The sequence below is a fragment of the Felis catus genome, chromosome D2, assembly GCF_018350175.1.
Source record: "Felis catus isolate Fca126 chromosome D2, F.catus_Fca126_mat1.0, whole genome shotgun sequence".
In the NCBI taxonomy this organism is placed as follows: Eukaryota; Metazoa; Chordata; class Mammalia; order Carnivora; family Felidae; genus Felis; species Felis catus.
The window spans coordinates 15,988,462-16,003,396 of record NC_058378.1 but is presented as its reverse complement, the minus strand read 5'-3'; the positions used below and the strand labels follow the sequence as shown (position 1 = coordinate 16,003,396).

At 47.6% G+C, this 14,935-nt stretch overlaps 1 protein-coding gene across 7 annotated transcripts in view; it reads right to left on the bottom strand.

Annotated features, from left to right (window-relative positions):
• The window catches only part of SIPA1L2 (signal induced proliferation associated 1 like 2), a 223,951-nt gene that overhangs the window by 167,420 nt on the left and 41,596 nt on the right, over positions 1–14,935 (bottom strand). For all 7 annotated transcript variants that reach the window (XM_023240409.2, XM_023240411.2, XM_023240412.2 and 4 more), the window contains exon 2: positions 6,114–6,163. The gene's annotated coding sequence lies outside the window, so the exon portion shown is untranslated. The remainder of the gene's footprint in view (positions 1–6,113; positions 6,164–14,935) is intronic.

The following is a 14,935-nucleotide window of genomic DNA, read 5'->3' as shown; positions in this document are numbered from 1 at the left end:
AAGAAAGAAAGAAGGAAAGAAAGAAAGAAAGAAAGAAAGAAAGAAAAAAGGAAGGAAGGAAGAAGAGAAAGAAAGAAAGAAAGAAAGAAAGAAAGAAAGAAAGAAAGAAAGAAAGAAAAAAGGAAGGAAGGAAGAAAGGAAAAAGGAAGGAAGGAAGAAGAGAAAGGAAAGGAAGGAAGAAAAAAGGAAGAAGAGAAAGAAAGAAAGAGAAGGAAAGAAAGAAAGAAAGGAGAGAAAGAAAGAAAGAAAGAAAGAAAGAGAAGCAAAGGAAAGAAAGAAAGAAAGAAAGAAAGAAAGAAAGAAAGAAAGAAAGAAAGAAAGAAAGAAAGAAAGAAAAAAGGAAGGAAGGAAGGAAGAAGAGAAAGAAAGGGTGCCTCCATGACGGGTCTCGCTCAGCCCGCCCTATGCCCTTGGTGACCTCACCAAATTCTCGTACTCATGCGACCAAATGCAAATCCATCAAATCATCTCTTTCCACACATCTTTTTTGCTATGAATAAACCACACCGAAATGTACGCGTCTAAATGTATTCATTCGTCCATTCACACGTGTGTATGAAGTGCCTGCGACCTGCCAGCCAACCTGGGGGTGCAGCGAAGCATGGTCGGTCCAGCTCACTAGTGCCCCCCTCGTGTTCGATGGTTACAGCAATCAAACCCCATATTACAGCTATTTGTATACAATTCGTTCTTTCCGGTTAGATTATAAGCTCTTGAAGGGAAGGACCGTATTCCATATATTAAACTTTTTTTTTAAGTTTATTTATGCATTTTGAGAGATGGAGAGTGAGCGGGGGAGGGGCAGAGGGAGAGGGGGGACAGAGAAGCTCGAGCAGGCTCCACACGGTCAGCGCAGAGCCCAGTGCAGGGCTCAGACTCGCCAGTCATGAGATCGTGACCTGAGCCAAAATCAAGAGCTAGGTGCTCAACAGACTGAGCCACCCAGGCATCCCGGGAGGGACCCTATTTTAATCATCTTGTTTCCCTTGGTTCCTGACAGAGTGTTCCATTAGCAGAAATTACCCAACAAGTGTTTACAGAAGCAAATCATCTCCAGCACGAATGGAACAAGAGAGCCCACGGTCTCCCTCCCACAAGCTCTTGAGATTTTAAGCCCACTTGACTGAGGCGGCTGAGACTTTCTATCAATCTGGCTGATCGTGTGATAGGAAGTAGACTGTTTTGCAACATAATCTGGAAAATGTCGGTGTTATGCCATGAGTATAAGCAGCAAAACGTGAAGTTAAGGAAGAGATGAGAAGTCACCCAAACGTTTCACATGTAGGCCAGTGCATTTCCCAATGTCCAGGCGCCTGAGTTGAGGATAAGGCACCATCACAGATCTTGACATCCTGATCCTGGCAACAGGTGGCACACTGCTGTTGGAAGCAAGCAAACGGCATCTACCCCAGGGCTGTTCCCCTACGTAGAGACATCTAAGCGAGTACGAGGTCTCTGCAGAAATCCGGGCAGGACGATAAGAAGTTTACTGGTCTGAGAACGCTGTAAGTCAACGGAGATAAACTGTGGCCTCTCTGGAGGTCAACTAGAACCTCTTGAACTTCATCGGCCTCACAAAGTTGGCCCAAAAAAGCCAGAAAGCAACGAAGGATAGGAATGAAAGGAAGCCTAGCTACCCCTGCCAATACTTATCGTGATTCCAAAAAGGTGCAAGGAAGGGGCACCTGGGTGGCTCAGCGGGGTAAGAGTCGCACTCTTGATTGTGGCTCAGGTCATGATCTCACCGTCGGTGAGATCGAGCGCTGCATCAGGCTCTGGACTGACAGAGAGGAGCCTGCTTGGGATTCTCTCCCTCTCTCTCTCTCTGCCCATTCCCTGAAAGCTTGCTCACGTTCTCTCTCCCTCGAAATTAACATATTAAAAAAAAGAAAGGTCTGAAGTTGAAGGTAAAGCTGAAAGCAGAGAAGAGGAACAAGACGTTCCAGCTTCACAACTTTCTGATAAGAAAATACCTAAGGAGTTAAAACTTCCTACCAGGATTCTGAAGGCCATCTCTAGACCAGTATGGTACCAGTTATCCCGAAAATCCCTTTCATCTTTGTAAGGACTCAAGTTTGGAGCTCAGCCCGAATTTTTCTCATACAGCCCCTAATGATAATTGATTTCTCCTACAGAACAAGTCTCCTGACTTGTTCAGGAGACTGGCTGCTAAGCCTTTACAAAGACTTAGTTAAGTGAGTCCTAATTTCATCAATGGGAAAATGAAGGGACCAAATGGTAAAACCATCTCTCTAAAATTATGCAACAAGTCAGTAGTTAAACCAGTGTGTCACTTCCTCAGTTCTGATGCTATTAAAACATTCACAGATTTCAAGCAATGTATTCGTTACAGATAAATCTATGTGAGAATAACCGTCCTTGCACAAGAGAAAACAGAAGAACCAATGCAAATTAGCTTCATTTATACTTTTTTTTAACAACAGACATGTTGTACAGATTCCTGACGGCCCCTTTACCTGGGGTGTAATCGTTACCCATGTTAAGAGAGATTTAAAATGGATTTTCAGGGGCGCCAGCGTGGCTCAGTCGGTTACACGTCTGACTTCGGCTCAGGTCACAATCTCGCGGTCCGTGGGTTCGAGCCCCGCGACGGGCTCTGTGCTGACAGCTAGGAGCCTGGAGCCTGCTTCGGATTCTGCGTCTCTCTCTCTCTCTCTGCCCCTCCCTTGCTTGTCCTCTGTCTCTCTCGCTCTCCAAAATAAATAAACATTAAAAAAAACGGATTTTCAACTTGGAAAAAAAGACTAGTTGGTACAGAGCAGCTACAGCACAATACACATGGCTTCACTCCACACTCTGCTCTGAAAGAGTTTGTCTGGATTCACATCATAAGCAACTCAAACAGTTTCCATTTTTTTAATGTTTATTTATGAGAGAGAGAAGGAGACAGAGCACGAGCGGGAGAGGGGCAGAGAAAGAGAGAGAGAGAAATCTGAAGCAGGCTCTAGGCTCCGAGCTGTCAGCACAGAGCCCGACAAGGGGCTCGAACTCATGAGCCTTGAGATCACGACCTGAGCCAGAGTCGAATGCTTAAAGGATCGAGCCACCCAAACGCCCCTCAAACAGTTTAAAACAAAAAGACGGTAATTAAGAACTTGCAAAAATACTGGTTTGTATCATGTGACAAAAGACCAATACCCAGAATAAAGTTTCAAAAGCAAAAAAGAGTACGTGTAATAATTCCAAAGACAAACAGGCCAAAAAAACAAACGAACAAAAACCACAAGTGGCCATAAAGGTGCCTAACTTCAGCATTAATTAAAACAAATAAATAGGGGCGCCTGGGTGGCTCAGTCGGTTAAGAGTCCAACTTCGGCTCAGGTCATGATCTCGCGGTCTGTGAGTTTGAGCCCCGAGTCGTGCTCTGTGCTGACAGCTCAGAGCCTGGAGCCTGCTTCCGATTCTGTGTCTCCCTCTCTCTCTGCCCCTCCCCCATTCATGCTCTGTCTCTCCCTGTCTCAAAAATAAATAAATGTTAAGAAAAATTAAAAAAAAAACAAATAAATAAATATGAAAACAATAACAGTTTTCACATTAAAATCAGAAACAACAGACTGAGATTAGTCGCTGTTGGTGCCGGCTACAGGCTCACTCCTGAGTCACTGACGGAATCCTAACTGGGCACAACCTATCTGAGGGGCCATCTAGCAATATCTCCAAAATTTTGAGTGTGAGTACTCTTTTATCCAGGAATTCCATTCCTAGGAATTTATCCCCAAGAGATAGTTATGTAAGTATGTATATACTTGTTTACATACAAGCATTTTGTTACTTAGAGCCAAACGCTGACAAGCCCCGAAGTGTCCTTTCGTAGGGATTAAATAATCGTGGAGGTACACAAGGAAATCCGGTTCATCGTTTAAAAGAGTAAGTAGGCACTACTGAAATACTACCAAGGGAAAGACATCTACGATGTACTGGTAAGAAAAAAAAAGCGACTGGGAAAACAGAACAGTATGAAGGGAATAATCCCATATAGGGGAGATGTATGCTCTACTTTATATATTTCTGTGTTGTCTGAACACATCTATCAATTTCAAAACTAAAGAATGCCATTTTCGATAAAATGAAGTATGCTTAAAATCATGAGCCTGTATCACAAACGTCTGTACAGTCTCGTATTCCATAAAATCCACATAACTTCGCTCATCGAAATGAGCCCTAAGGAAACTAATCTGGAGTCCACACCCTCTAGGCTGGAAGCTCTATACACCTGATCCAAAAAATCCTGGACAGTGTTCATTCCTGGCAGGAGCTATTTCCCCATGGTGCTGAAAAGCACAGTAAGGGACACGGGTTAATCCAAGGTGGGGTCCAGGCAGCTTTTGCCCCTCGGTGGGCCAGAGGCTACTAACACAAGGGACTCATCGCCCGGCTTCAGGCGGGCCAAGGAACCAGGAGGGACAAAAACAGCCAAACGAGGGAAGGTCTTCCCTTAAGACCAACCCAGGTACCACCCTCCTTTCTCCTGCGCTGGAATGTAGATGATGCCCCTTCATTGTTATTTTCACATCACAATGTCCTCGGCCATCAGGACTTCATTAGCACCTCCTCGGCCAAGTCTCCTGAGTCCCACACAAGAAGGAACTTAGTCTTTTCAGGCTGACTTTCCTTGATTCCCCCTCTTCTCTCTCCCACGAGTAGTACACTGATGTACTTATACCTGGTAACAAGGAAACCCATCAAAGCACTGATGTACTTATACCTGGTAACAAGGAAACCCATCGTGGGCATCGCGCCCTCCTCCAGAGATAGATACCCTGGCTGCTGTCAAAATGCTCCTCTACTGAAGAACATTTTAAGACACAGGCTCTCAGGCCGCAGCCTTCAAAATGCACCAACACACACACACACACACACACACACACACAGGCGACAGAGGCTGTGGGAACAAAGAGGATCCAGAGACGTCTGGACAACTGGGGGCAGGACCCGACCCTAGAGTGGACCTCAGACGGAGGGGACGAGGCTCTATAGGATGCTCCGGGCCAGGTGGCAGGACCGGCAGACAGATCCTAGATTAGGTGTTAGTAAGGAATCCATATTAAGTTCTGGACTGATCACTGAACTACTGTCGACCAAGTGAGTATCTCTATTTTTAGGAAACACACACTGACGTTTGGGGAGGGCCAAGGGCCACGATGCATGTAACTTATTCATAAATGGTGCAGAAGAAAACTGCGTGCGTGCGCGTGTGCGTGCATCTGTGTGTGGACAGACGGACAGACAGAAGGATGGTAAGTAAGCCACTTCTGATAATCCAAGGCCAGCGACCAAATGTGCAGGGGCAACGGCTACCGCTGAGGGCTCCTTCCCAAACCACCTGATGTCCTGCTGTTACAGAAAATGCAACACGTGTGGACACACACAAGGGAGCAGCCAGCTCTGCCTTTATCCCGTGTTGGAGGAAGGCATTCCAGGTGGCGCGGCGGGGCCCCAGGCACAGGGGCTGGGCCTCATCCAGGGGTCCCCAGCCCTCCTCCACCCCACCCTCCATCACCTTCCTCACTCACAGTGGCCCCTCAGGGCAGGGCACACTAGCCACCAGGACAGCTGCTTCTGTGCAGCCCCTGAACCTCCGCTATGCTCACACTTTGTCCCTTTACTCTAAGTAGGGGCACTCCTTGGAGAGGTACACCAACCAGTTTTAAAAATTCATGCCCTTTTAAACACTTTAAGGGACAGAGGCTCACAGGAACTTGCTAGTCCCTCCTTCTGAAGCCCCCAGTTTAGGCAACTCCAAAGTTCAAACGGCTTCTTCTTCTTTTTTTTATTTATTTATTTATTTATTTTTATTTTTTTTTAATGTTTGTTAATTTTTGAGAGAGACAGAGACAGAGTGTGAGCAGGGGAGGGGCAGAGGGAGGGAGACACAGAATCCCAAGGAGGCTCCAGGCTCTGAGCTGTCAGCGCGGAGCCCGACGCGGGGCTCGAACCCACAGACCACAAGATCGTGACCTGAGAGAAGACAGCCGCTTAACCGACTGAGCCAACCAGGCACCCCTCAGATGGCTTCTTATTAATGGGACCCAAAAGCCCAAATTTAAGCCTCTAAGCAGTGGCTTGGGGGTGTGGAAGGGGAGTGGACTCACCTGAGCAGGGAGAATAGAAGCCTCCAGCTTGGGCCACTGGGAGCAAGAACCTGCAAGAGAAGGAAGAGTTCTAGTTCAGAATCACAGAAAAACTTCCGGTCAGCGGTTTTTAAGGTGTGGTCTGAGAGTCCCCAGGGGTTCCCAGGACCCTTCCAGGGGTCTCCCGGGTTCAAACCATTTTCGCAGCAAAAGGCAGGATTTCCCTTTTCCACTCTCTTCCCGCCAAGGCACGGCGGAATCTTCTAGAGGCTGAGTAACCAGTCTCGGCACAAAAGGCTTGAGAGTCTAGCTGTATTCTCGTAAGCAGGGCATTAAAGAGATTTGCGAAAATGTCGTTCTGCTCATTAAGTTTCTGTCGTTCTGGAAAACACTGATTCTCGTAAAACGTGTTATTTACAATAAAAGGTGAAGGGCTTACTGCTGCCACGTTTAATATACGAATAACTATTTTTAAACCTCTCCATTTGAATCCTAGTGTCACAAATCTCAGTAGAGATGAGCCACATAATAAAAAGCTCTCTGGGATCCTCAATCACTTTTACAGATGTCCAGGGGGCCAAAAATTTGTCATTTACAGATGTCAACCAAAATTTTGACAACGGCTGGTCTAAGGGTCTATTTCTGGTACTAACTTCTGTTAGGCTGCATCTGCTTTTAATATAGCAGCAGCGGACAATATTGGATATACAGCACGAAGTACCAGGCACTCTGCTAGATACTTTCTGTACACACGGTATTTCCACATTCATGATCACTTGAACAGAATCGGCCTCTCCTGCCTCCCGGATGAGGAGACTGGTACTCTAAGAAATGGATTATCTGCCCAAAGTGAAGCACACAGAACAGGGTGTGAACTTGAGTCAGCCTGGCTCCTAAGATCGTGATCTTTTCGTTACATCATTTCTAAAAACAGTCGTTGTAAGAATTTATGCAAACTGAACCAGGGCGAGGCGCGCTGAGGCCCCGCACCTCTACCTGACATCGTGCGGACTCAACACGCCACAGCGTGAGGTGCGCGGCCTGGATGAAATGGTACCGACGTGGCTTCCCTAAGTCCTGGTAGAGTCCTGCACTCTGCTCCCTACAAAAGACAGACCCCAGTAAGTGAGCTGTCCCGCAACGGCCGGCTTACGCCTACAGTCCCAGAACGGTATTGACCGCGATCAATTACAAGACCACCTCCCGAGAAGGCTACCGTTGGCCTTGGCTTTGGGAAGCCCACCTTTTTCAATCTGTCTCCATTCTTACAAAGCCCTGAAACAGCTGACGAAAGGTTACTATCGTTAGTCCCTCAACTGCAGCTGGACTTAAGGTTATGTGCGCCTGTAAGGGAGGGGGGAGACATTCTCACGGACTTAACTTAATGGAGCCGATGCAGCCAATTCGGAGCTTAAAAATCCAAAGCACGTACGGCGAGTCCCTCAAAAAAAATTAAACCTGGAATTACCATACGATCTAGTAATTTCCCTTCTGGGTACATACCCAGGAGAATGGACAGCACAGGTTTTGAAAAGATGCACACACACCCGTGCTCACAGCAGCCTTACTCACAATAGCCAGAAGGCAGAAGCAGCTCAAGTGTCCATCAACAGATGAACAGAAGAACCAGCTGTGGCAAATCCACACGATGGAATATTACTCAGCTTTCAAAAGGAAGGAGATCATAACACCTTACAACACGGACAAACGCCAAAGATGTGATGCCAAGTGAAGCAAACCGGCCGCAAAAGGACAGATACTCCGGGACTCCCCTTACATGAGGTACCTAGAATAATCAGCTTCATAGAGACAGGAAGCAGAGTTGGGTGGTGGCCAGGGGCTGGGGGAGGGGGAGGGGGAGTTAGAGTTTAATGAGTACAACATTTCTGCTCGGGAAGAGGGAAAGTGTCTCGAGACAGATGGTTGCACCACTGTGTGAATATACTTAACGCCACTGAACCACACACTTAAACATAGTAAATGTTCTGTTGTGTAAACTTTATCACACACACACACACACACACACACACACACCGAAGAATTTATCAAAAAGACTTAACATTAAATAACGGGGAAAAGAATATATTATTGGGCATCCTAGGTCATTGCTTCAATCTTTTACTAGCTTATTAACTCCAACCACGGGCGCCTGGGTGGGTCAGTCAGTTGAGCATCCGATGACAGCTCAGGTCGTGATCTCACGGTTCACGAGTTCGAGCCCCGAGTTGGGCTCTCTACTGACAGCCCAGAGCCAGCTTAGGATCCTCTGTCCCACCCCCTTCTCTGCACCTCCCCTGCTCATGCTCTCTCTCTCCCTTTCTCTCAAAAATAAACATTTATAAATAAATAAATAAATAAATAAATAAATAAATAAATAAATAACTCCAACCAAGCATCCATCCACTTGGCCCATGTTCGCCAACCACCTCCCAGCTATGAGCTCCTGTGCCTCGAACAGCTGAAGGAGACCGTCTCTGGGCAGCACAGGAAGGGCAGCGACCCAGGCATCGCACTAGATGTACTGAGATGCAATCTGGAAAGGCCTGCTTAGGAGACACAACTGCACGGTGAGTGATAAATGTTTCTGGCACACAAAGCCACGAGCTCGTGCAACTACAAAAAAAAAAAAAATCGTATCCTCTGAACTATCCATATTTTTCAAAGTTGTAGGAACCCTTTTTTTTTTCTCTCTCAAGAGGCTTTCTGGTCTTCTAATTTTTTTTTTTTTTTAAATGCTGGTACATTATAAAACCCTCCGCTTTTTCAAAGTCCTATTGATGAAACGGTTTGCGTTTCACGACTCACTATTTTGGGGTTAATTTCTCCTCTTCGGCCGAGACCCTTTAACTGACGTTGTGACATCCCCCACACAATGAACGCAACTCTGTAAAAGGCACTTTTCCTTCCTTTGATACAAGCAAATATCCTGTAAACAATCCGTACTCCACTCTTTTAACTCACTGCTTTTGTTTACCGACAGGAAAGGAAACCACAAATCCTCCCAAGTGGGACTGGGGGGCTCCACGGTTCTCCATTTCCTACCGAGCAGGTGGTTTACATGAGGCAACTGGCTATTGTCTTTTGCCTTGTTTTTGCTCTGGGGAAGAAAATCGGTGGGCTTTCGGCAGAGCGTAGTTTTCTCAAAGCGCAGAACTTGGGGCTGTGCGCTGTCCTGCAGAGAGCGGGTCAGAGAAAGGCGAGATGCTCTCCTGTCCCCTGGCCCATTGCTGAGAGGCGGCGACTCACGCTCCAACAGGACTCTCTCTGCCAGAAACCAGATTTGCAGGCAAAGAGAGGCCTGGCCCTTTGTTCTTACCAGCAGGTTCCTCAGCTGTTTTTCCCAGTGAAACAGGGCTCTGAGAAAGTGAGGGCAAATATTTACTTTCCACTGAGAAGAATAAAAATATTCGGTCCAGCTCGAAGTCATTACTTCTCCAGTGTTAGGACATGCTTGCTAGTATTCAGGAAAAGCACCAGAGAAAGGCTACAGTGTTTTGGTTCTTGTTTTTATTTTAAACAGAAAAATTCCTTTCGAAAGAAGGACATGGGTCCGAGAGGCAAAGTCCTAAGCACTGCTTTCTGTCCTTACACCTGTGAACGCTGGCAATGTGTGCAAGCAGTCCTTGCGCGGACCAGCCCCCCACTCCCCAGTTCTGGGCCAACAGGCCAGCCACGGTTCCCGCCCTGAATCTCTGAACCACGGCCGTGTCCTGTGCACCGTCATGAGGCCCAGGGGTGCAGAGCTACAGTCTCAACCCAGACCTCACCCGCTCCGAAAGGAAACTGCACACTCCAGGAGATGGTTCCTGAAGAAGGCATATAGCCGAACGTGGAATCAGCGCCGGATTCAAACAGCCAGTCGTTCCCAGAAAAGGGTTTGGGATCTGCGCAGATGAATGTCACCTTAGGCCACGTGCTCCAGGAAACGCATTTTGGAAACCGCTGCCCCTGCCACGCCCCACGTTCACCAGCACTGACCACGCAGGAGCACGAGTCATCAGGCTTTTACCATCTCGGCCAGTCGCACTTAGACACACCGTGTTCAGCGTTTTCAGTCCATTTAGAGGTCTAGTTTTACCTGGGCGTCTCAATCACAGGCCGGAGGTCAAGTGACTTCTCTGACCACCCTCAAGAGTCTACTTTTGCTGCGAATCGGGTCGGCGCGATGTGAAACTCTCAACGCGGGCAGCGATGCCGTTTGGCTACGCACATTTCCTTTGGAATTTCAGCGTGGCGCCACGCACTACGTCACTCAGGTGGGGTTATATCTGTTTTCGTTTCGGTGTTTGTTTTGGCGGCTGTCGCAAACGTATTTTTAAATTGTTGCAAGAACCCTTAACAAGGGATTTACCCTCTTAAACGTTTAAGTGCACGATACGCTATTATTAACTCCATAGGCACGATGGGGCACAGCAGATCTCGAGAATGTACTCATCTTTACGTTATAACCGCAACTTTATACGTATGGAACAGAAATTCCCTATCTGCCCCCTGCCCAGCCCCTGGCAACCACCATGCCCCTCTCTGTCCCCGTGGGTCTGCTTATTTTTGGATTCCCCTCCTAAGTAGGATCACATGGCATCCGTTCTCCTGGAACTGGTTTATTTCACTTCGTATAACGTCCTGCAACTTCCTCCTTGTCACAAACGGCAGGGTTTCTTGTTTAAGGCTGAATAGTATCCTTTGTATATATTCCCCGGCATTCTTTTCAAGTCAGGTGGAAAGAAGAAGGGCTCTGGAAACGCAGCCCCTTCAAAGTTATTTAAACATTGAATCAATATTTACTTAGCACCTCGAGCATTCAAACACTGTACTAAATGCTGTCCATTCCTGTCACCCAAGGCTCACTGCCTAATGGAGGGAGCCAACCTTTACACAGGTAAGTGGGATGAAATCTCTCGAAGGGCCCCGTTGGGGCACCAGCGAGGGGGAGGCCAAATTTTACCTGGGAGGAGAGAGAGAGGGAAGGTTTTCTGCAGCAGGTAACACGGGAGTAGCCGAACCATGGCAAAGGTGTGGGGCGTGGCGGGGACAGTCCTATTCCCTCATGTCAATCAGCAAGGTACATACAGTCTTCCTCTCCCCCATGACTGGCCCAGGGTGAATAAAGAAGAATCCAGGCCTTGAATGCCTCCCCACACCTCGCAGAGCATTCCTCATCCCCACAACACTCTGCTCTCGTATCTAGACTCTAGGATCCAGGAGGGCGGGGGCAAGGTTCACACTATGCGTCCCGTCCTAAGTACTGTGCTCCGAGCTTTTCTTCAAAAGTACCCGGTCAGTATTTCCCGAAGAAGGAAGGAAAAAGAGAAGGATGGAGGGAAAGGGGCGGAGGGAGGAAAGAGGAAGGAAAAAAGACTGGCTCTCTGTGAAGACTTGAAAGCCGCGGAGAACGCGAACACAGGAGGCCAGCACAGTAAGGAGCACACAGTGCCCATCTGCCGGAAGAGAGAACGGAGGCGTTTCAGGACGGAATTCCCAAGGAATGAGCTAAACCATGTGCAATCACCCCTGCGCTGCCATTTTTGACCTACAAAAGCAGGAATTTCATGTGACTCAACCTCCCACACGCTCCTCCCCAGTGAGCTTAACTACTCCACGCCTCTGACTGCGACGCATCACTTGCTTTGGTACCCTGCTAGCTTGGCGCCCAAACAGCGAGCTGTCACCCCACCATGCCACCCCACCCCGGCACCCCTACCACGACATGCAAAGGGCGGAGCGCACATCCCTCCCGCCAAACCTCGCCCTCGGCCCCCGCTCCACACCCCAGCTGACGTCTCTGTTCTCCCTGCCCGTGCCCTCGTCCGCCACCGTGGACCGTGGCAGCTCCAGTGTCTGTCTGCCCGGCACACCAGGGCCACGCCCCCTTCTTCTGGCTCTTGTGGGGAACCTTCCCTGGCCCTACGTAATGCCGTCCACTGGGCCACTCGAGGCCTGGCATTCCCTCACCCTCAGTGCCCAGTTCCGCGTGCAGAACCAAAGCCAAGCCGTCTACATCGTCCCTGGGCAGCGCAGGGGTCTGGGGAGGGAGAAGTTCGGTTTCAGCTAAGAGCACTAGCTAGGGGGACGTGAGCTCCGGCTACTGGCTGCCATCTTGCCGATGACACAGAGAGCGCGGCCGTGAAGGACTCCGCAAAGCGGAGTCAAGATACAGAGAAAGGGTCTGGGGCCACGTCAGAACCCCTGGCTCTGTAGCATGCTACTACTAGATGCCTCCGTTACTTGAGCGATACCCTTTCCGTTTCTGCTTAAAGTTGGGTTTCTGTCATTCGTAACCGGTGGTCCAGATGAATTACCTGGGCAAAACTGTACCACGCATAACATCACCTCAAAGGAGTCTTCAAATGATTCCCCTAAGATGGCCTTTACTCTGACAGTCATGGCGTCAGTAGGCTCTTCCCCAAATAAAGAAGCCCTATAGTTCCCATCACCCCAAACGCGAGCATCCTTAGGGCCTCAGTGAGAGGCCTTCACCCCAATACAACTTTCTCAGACATCTCCAGAGGAAAAAAGTTTTCAAGAAAACCCTTCTAGACAGACAGTGTCTCTTGCTCTCTGCTACCCCCAGGGACCATTGCTTACACCATTTATTCTGACATTTTTCAGTCAGTATCATAGATGATGATTTATTTATAGATGTCTGCCACCTTCAATCGGGAGTTCTTAATGAGCAGAGGCCTTAGGCATAATAGGTAATCGATACACCGCTGGTGAAATGACTAATCCTAAGCAGGCGAGCCTCCTGTGTTCAAAAACAATGGCTGGTGATGACGTTACAATCGATTCAAAGTCTGTACCCCTTTTCCATAAATTTATTACGTTACTTTTTCTTTGGACTTCTAAGCATAAATAACTAAATCAGCACGACTACTGAGACGTCCTTGATGTGGCGTAGCAAATGCTCTGGGCTCTCTCAGTACTTCCCACAAATAAGGTGAGTAGGAAGGACTCTTGGGAGCCAGTACCCCCTTGCTAAATTAAGCTAGACAGCTTTCACTACTCCTCGGTGATCGCAAAGTCCAAACTTGTAACCAAGGCAACCAAGCACTGGCGGTCTGTCCAGCCGCCTCTTCCAGCCCCTTGCCCCACCACGCTTGCTCACACACCCAAACGGTGGTTTTCACTTGCTTAGGTGGAGGGTGGAGCAGTAAGAACTCCTGACACTGTTTGGTGAACACGCTCTCCTCTACCGAGTATGTAACACATGATGAATAATGACATCATGTTAGTTTGGGAACCGGGAACGTTTTTATTAGCAGAAGGATGTGCGTGGTGGATTGAGATCCATCACCACAAGCACGCCTACCTGGGGCAAAAAAAAAAAAAAAAAAAAAAAAAATAGGATGTTGAACTTGGCCCACACAGTTGATACATGTCTTTCCATCTTCATTTGCTAGTTTGCTTTATCATCCGCTTGGAGACAAGCAAAACATCACAAATAAGAAAATATCCTTCCTTAACGTGGCGGTGCATTGTCTGAAGGGCTGACAACTGATTCAAACTTAGGCACACCCTCAAAACCTGTGGTACCCTGCACGGTCTACAGGTCGGACAAAATTCTAACGTAACAATATGATGATGCCATTTTCGGACTTGGGGACCCTCCGTTGTATACCTGAAATCGTGTTCAGTAAGTCGATCAAGAAAAGAAAGGATAAAACATACTTCAGAAATTCAAGTAGATTCCCTACTGTAAGGATAGTTGCCAAGAGCAACCATAATAAATTGAAAAAGTCTAAATTCACACAGATGACTACTGGCCTCCATAAAAGGTAAAATGTCCCAACTAAAAACCTTGCTAGCAGTGCTGTCTGTTTTCTGACACTGGGAGGGACAGAACCCATCACCAGATGCATTTTTTTGAATCATCCTTAAATATCGCTTACACAAAACTCAAGATGAAAAGTCTATGCTGAGCTGGGCAAACCAGACAGAAGGAACATGAGAAAGGGAAAATACATTGGCATAGATTCATCTACTGAGGGCTTGACCACATCCAGAACGGAAGAAAGAACTCTGACTGTGCAAAGTGACATAATAACTGTGTTGTCACCTTGGGCAGGGCAGAGGATCCCAGCTAGTATGTAAGGGTGCACTTCCTTTAAGCCCTGTTACTTCACTTTGTTCAGCATTTATTTTTTTTAAGTTTATTTATTTATTTTGACAGAGAGAGAGAGAGGGAGAGAGCACAAGCAGTGGAGGGGCAGAGAGACAGAGGGATAGAGACAGAATCCCAGATAGATTCAGGGGTCCATCTTACAAACCACGAGATCATGATTTGAGCCGAAATCAAGGGTCGGACGCTCAACTGACTGAGCCACGCAGGCGTCCCTCACTTTGTTCAACTTGAAACAATTATGTATCTTAGTCAACTGAGGCGTAGATCTTTATTGTATACACCTAAATGTAGAAAATGGGAAGCTAACCTCTGTAACTGATACGCAATTTGGGGAGAAAATACAACGGAAGCATCTGAAGTGTAACAAGAAAACAACCCTTGCCCATCCATGTAGGTTATCAGCTATCATCAGGAAGACATGTCTTCTATGTTTTCTCAGTACCAAGATATCAGACCTTTAGGCGATATGTTCTACAAGTGTTCTACCTATATGTTCTACACGTACAATCAGTATCCTAGTCTAGGGGCTACCGCTTGTTTTCTAACTGACTTCCCCTCCTTCCCCAGCAATGGAAGATATTTGACAGCCTCAACTCTAGAAGCAGCCATCCTACCACGGCAGAGCAGTGGGCCTCATTGTACAAGCATAGATGAAGAGGTGCGGTCTCTAACTAAAGTGGGGGAGTAAGAATGAGATGGGCCAAAGGTTAGGAACTTTGCA